General features: G+C 44.1%; 1 protein-coding gene across 3 annotated transcripts in view; it reads right to left on the bottom strand.

The window, feature by feature from the left end:
* Window positions 1–5,913, bottom strand: part of LOC122543385 (vitamin D3 receptor B-like) — a 310,459-nt gene that overhangs the window by 188,055 nt on the left and 116,491 nt on the right. The window lies entirely within an intron of this gene.

Below are 5,913 nucleotides of genomic sequence, written 5' to 3' on the forward strand. Positions count from 1 at the left end.
GAGCTATGAACCTGCACTCCAAGGTCTCTTTGTTCAGCAACACTCCCTAGGACCTTACCATTAAGTGTATAAGTCCTTTCCCACGTGTCTGCTGCTCTTGTCCTTTTAAGGGATAGAGATTGTGGGTTTGGAAAGAGCTGTTAAAACAGCCTTGTTGAGTTACTGCAATGAATGTTATAGATGCTACACACTGCTGGCATTGTGTGCTAGTGGTGTACACAGTGAGCATTGGAAGGTGGTGGACATGGTGCTGATGAAGCAGCCAGCTTTTTTCCTGGATGGTGTTGAGCTTCTTAAGTGTTGTTGGAGCTGCACTCATCTAGCAAGTGGAGGCAAGGGGGTGGGGGACAGAATCTCATTAGAAACCTATAAAATTATAACAGGACCAGACAGGTTAGATGTCAGAAGGATGTTCCCGCTGGTCCAGCACCAGGTCATAATTTAAGGCTAAGGAGTTGTTGGCCGGGGGCTGCTCACACATAAAAACAGCAAGCTTGTAAACTGAAGTTACCTGAGCTCCAGCCACTGGTTTGAACCAGTTGAGCCCTGATGATGACATAAGGTGCAAGTCCTTATTTGGAGGAAGAATAATGAAGTAATCCTAAGGGTGTCCTTGGAGTGAGCCTGTAGTGGGAAGACACCAGCGCTCAGATGAGCTGAGAGCCAAAAAGAACAAGACACCACAATTCAGGAAGATAAGGAAAAAGGATAGGAATCAAAGATTTCAGTGTGCCATCAGCAAGAACTTTGGAGAGCAATCTTTGTGAAGTGGAACCCCATACTTGAAAGTGTGGAGAAGACACCCCAGACCTGGGAGAAGTGCCCAGCCAGCGTAATCTTCTATTGTTGGGTAACAGCTTTTATTTTGCTGACTGCTCAGAGAGAGCATCTTTCAAAAGCTAATGGGATTCAGGTTTAAATTTTAGCCTTGTTTGAATTGCATACTTGCTCTTAACCTTCTTCGAACCAAACGGTGTGAGTTGTATGTCTGTTTTAACTTAACTAACAAAGGTAGTCATTAGTAAATATGAATTTGACTCTTTTCCTCTTTGTACTGAGCTAATAATTGCTGTTTAGGGAGTTAACAGGCAACAGGGTAAACCTTTTGGGACTGAGATGCGGAGAAATGTCTTCACCCAGAGCATAGTGAGCCTGAATTCACTGCCACACAAAGTGGTTGAGGCCAAAACAAGGTGTTTGCAGGGAGGGAGTAGATTTAGTTCTTATGGCTAAACGGATCAAGGGATTGGGGGGGAGGGGAGAAGAGGTAGGATAAAAAAAGGTACTGAGCTCAATGATCAGCCATGAACTCGAGGGGTTGAATGGCCTACTCCCGCTTCTATGTTCCCACTTCTCTTAATTTATCTGTATAGTGATTGTATCTTTCACAATTAAGTGACGACATTTATGACAATTTGGGAGCAGAGAAACAAAATTAGTTAGACTTTAATGATTCCTGTCCCAGTAAATATGGAGGCATTGAGAAACACAAAATTAAGGAGGACAGTTATTATGTGATAAGCTGACAAAAACTTCAATTTTTAAGTGTGAACATTGAAACCTATAATGGAGAAAAGATCAACAATGATATGTGCATTCAGACATCTGATTGTATCATAAAACCTATACGCTCCAGTGTATGGCATTGTTCTGAAGTCAGATTTCACAAGGACAGTATAGAAAAGAAAGTTTCTGCTGCTGGAGGTGGATGGGTATCACCTTTTTACCCAAAATTCTAACTATTACACACTATGTAATTCCTTGGTGCAAAAAAATCCAAACAGGTCAAACTCAATTTCTCTGAAGTCTGCAAACTGGATTCCAAAATGAAATGCCTGGTTTACCTTCTGCGTGAAATTGCTTGAGTTATTCTTTCATCAAAAGCCAGAGGCATTGCATTCCTACATGACAACCAAACCTCCAGTTTGTTGAATTTGTTCACACCACTCCTAAATCCAAAAAAAGAGCACTTTTATCGCATTATTCATGGCCACCAAATGCCTCAAAGCACTTCACAGTCAATGCAATAACACTTAATATTCTCTGCTGTAATTCAGGAAATACATCAACTAATTTTGCACACAGCAAACTCTCACAGATAACTATGTGATCATGACCTGAAAATCTGCTCTTTGTGGCGTTAGTTGAGCAATAAAATTTGGTCTGGACACCAGGTTTAACCCCTTTTCCATCAACAGTATTGTATTCGCAGAAAAACTTACTACAAGCCGACAAACTTCTGTAACTATTGTCACGTGTACTCAAGTTTAGGAATACAGGAGTACAGTGAAAAGTGTACAAAATCACCATTCTCCGTCACCATCTTGGTTACAAAAAACAGAACTTAAAAAAACCCAGCAGAAATAAAAGAAACAGAGCCAAAAAGGAAAGAAAAATGTCCAGATATTAAAGTCCCAACTCAACAAAGGTTTATGGAGTGCTCAGCTTCCTATGCAGGTACCCAGGCCTAACTGTAGCCTGTAGCCCTTTACTGACTTAGATCACCAGAAGCTTTGCCAGCGCTGCCGCCACCGATCGCAGGGAGGATCACAGGGATGTGTGTCACATTTATTTTGACGTCTCCACCTTCAGTACTAGATCTTCTGAATGCCCTTTTCCCCTCATTCATGGCATGAGGTCTACAGTCAACAATAATGCCCTTAACCTTGCAATTTGCTTACCAGCGCAACAGCTCTCTAGCCTTACACTCATCCCTGTAACATCTGGATATTAAGGATACCAGTGTCTGGCTTCTAATTATTGACAAGCAACACCAAAACACTATAATCCCAACCAAACTAATCTCCAAATTCCAAGACCCTGGTCTCTGATCCACCCTTTGCACCTGGATCCTCGACTTCCTGACCCACAGACTGCAAATCAATGAAGATAGACGATAGTACCTCTTCCATGATAATCTTGAATACTGGTACCCCACAAGGATGTGTACTCAGTCCCCTACTGGACTCTCTGTACACTCATGACTGTGCGGCCAAATTTCATCTGAACGTCATTTACAGGTTTGCTGGCGACACCGCCATTGTAGGCTGGATATGAAACAATGATGAGTCAGAGTACAGGAAAGAGATAGAGTCCTTGGTGGCATGGTATAAAGGTAACAATCTCTCCCTCAACGTGAACAAACCTAAAGAGCTGATCATCGACTTTAGGAAGTAAGGAGGAGGACGCGCCATTATCTACATCAATGGAGCTGAAGTGGAGATGGTAGAGAGCATCAAGTTCCTAGGAGTAATGATCACCAACAATCTGCCCTGGACCACCCACGTTAATGCAATGGTCAAGAAGGCACAACGGGGGGATCCAAGATGGCGGCGACCCAGCAAGTCTGAGTCTATAGTGCTCCTCCCAAGACTTGGGCAAAGTGGGTCACCCACCCCTACCACACTCACCAAATCATTTAAAATAGTTTTTACTTAATGTAATTAGTTGTTTAGTATTGAATTTAAAGAATTTAATCTCCAGTAAAAATGACTAAAAGGAAGGGAGCTCTCAGCAGGCAGGAACTCCTCCCCAACCCTCTCCGGCTGCAGCAGAGGCGTCCACAGCCGCCCCGGGGGACTTACCTACGGTGGCGAGCCTCGTGGAAATAATCTCTAAACTCGATGTGAAGATTGACACTTTTATTGAAGAATCCCGAAGCCGATGGGACTCACTCTCAGCCACGCTGCAAAAGCACGTCTGAGACTTCAAGGAAATCGAGCGCCAAGTCGGAGGGGCAGAGCTAAAGACCGCGACCTCCGAAACTACAGCACAATCGGCTGTGGATCGGGTCCGACTCTCGAACAGCGAGTCCGGACCTTAGGGAATTACATTGACGACCTTGAGGTCGTCGAAAAAGTATTTGTTTGCTGGGCCTTCCCGAACGGGAAGAGGAAGGCCATCTTACAGCGTTCCTTGAACAGTGGTTTCCACAGCTTTTAAATCTGGAGGCTGGATCAGGCCAGGTAAGGGTAGAATGGGAGAAAGTGAGGACTACAGATGCTGGAGATCAGAGCTGAAAATGTGTTGCTGGAAAAGCGCAGCAGGTCAGGCAGCATCCAAGGAGCAGGAGAATCGACGTTTTAGGCATAAGCCCTTCTTCAGGAATCATTCATTCAGGAATTCTTCATTCCTGAAGAAGGGCTCATGCCCGAAACGTTGATTCTCCTGCTCCTTGGATGCTGCCTGACCTGCTGTGTTTTTCCAGCAACACATTTTCAGCTAAGGGTAGAATGGGCCTGCCGGGTTGCAATACACGGGCCCGGCTCAAACCAGCGCCCCCGCCCGGTCCTGTTCCGGCTGCAGAGCTACAAGGAGAGCCAGATACTCTTAGAAGCCTCCAGAAATCTTGGAAAAGATCCCCAAGCCATGATCCATAAAGGATCCAAGATCATGTTATTCCAGGTCTTTTCCCCAGCTCTGGTCCGAAAGAGGAAGGCATTTGATGAGGCGAAGAAGTGTTTAAGGAACTTAAATATTCAGTACTCCTTGCACTACCCAGCGATGCTACGCTTTAACCATGAAGGGTCTGTGTGTAACTTCGGATCGCCAGAAAAGGCCAAGGAATTTTTGGACTCTCTTAGATAAATTGTAAGAGATAATTGATGTTGTTGTTGTTCTGTTCGCCGAGCTGGGAATTTGTGTTGCAGACGTTTCGTCCCCTGTCTAGGTGACATCCTCAGTGCTTGGGAGCCTCCTGTGAAGCGCTTCTGTGATCTTTCCTCCGGCATTTGTAGTGGTTTGAATCTGCCGCTTCCGGTTGTCAGTTCCAGCTGTCCATTGCAGTGGTCGGTATAGGGTCTAGGTCGATGTGCTTATTGATTGAATCTGTGGATGAGTGCCATGCCTCTAGGAATTCCCTGGCTGTTCTCTGTTTGGCTTGTCCTATAATAGTAGTGTTGTCCCGGTTGAATTCATGTTGGTTGTCATCTGTGTGTGTGGCTACTAAGGATAGCTGGTCGTGTCGTTTAGTGGCTAGTTGGTGTTCACGGATGCGGATCGTTAGCTGTCTTCCAGTTTGTCCTATGTAGTGTTTTGTGCAGTCCTTGCATGGGATTTTGTACACTACATTGGTTTTGCTCATGCTGAGTATCGGGTCCTTCGTTCTGGTGAGTTGTTGTCTGAGAGTGGCTGTTGGTTTGTGTGCTGTTATGAGTCCTAGTGGTCGCAGTAGTCTGGCTGTCAGTTCAGAAATGCTCCATACATCCCCCCCCCCCTTATAGAAATATATATATATATATAGGCCGAGGGGTCTAGTTAATGTTGGTGGGGGGAGGTGGTTACCTTATTCTATTTTACCTCTGTCTCTAAGAGCGGGGTTGTTTTCCCTTGTTATTTTGTATTATTATATTTAACTATTACTTGTTGAGGTTGTAATTTTAGAGTTATATATGTTTATACATGGTATTAATATTACCAAATATATCCAGGTGTTGGTGTGGGTGAGGGGATGGGGGTAGGGTGCTCACTGTTAACTCTAGCTCTGTAGTATATTTGAATTTTTTTCATCCTATTGAGGAGTGCCTGGGTCAAGGGTGGGGCACTGGTTGGGAGAGGATACGATGGACCTTGGGAACAAGGGGGAAACTCTCCATTTAAATATGTTTTATATTTTTTTTATTTAGAAATAGTATTTTATTATACTGTTGTGAGTGTATGAGAGAGCCTTTATTTTTGTGAATTTTATATGCTCTATGCTCAGGATGTTCTGGATGGGGTTTCCCCTCACGATTATGGTTGATCAGTCGGTTAAGTGGTGCACCTGGAATGTCAAGGGGAGTGATTCACCAATGAAAAGGAAGAAAATATTATCAAACCTCAAGAAAGAAAGGGTTGATATAGCTCTCCTACAGGAGACACACTTATTGGATAAAGAACACTTGAAATTACGACAGGGTGGATTTGATCAGGCCT

The sequence above is a fragment of the Chiloscyllium plagiosum genome, chromosome 43 (assembly GCF_004010195.1).
Source record: "Chiloscyllium plagiosum isolate BGI_BamShark_2017 chromosome 43, ASM401019v2, whole genome shotgun sequence".
In the NCBI taxonomy this organism is placed as follows: domain Eukaryota; kingdom Metazoa; phylum Chordata; class Chondrichthyes; order Orectolobiformes; family Hemiscylliidae; genus Chiloscyllium; species Chiloscyllium plagiosum.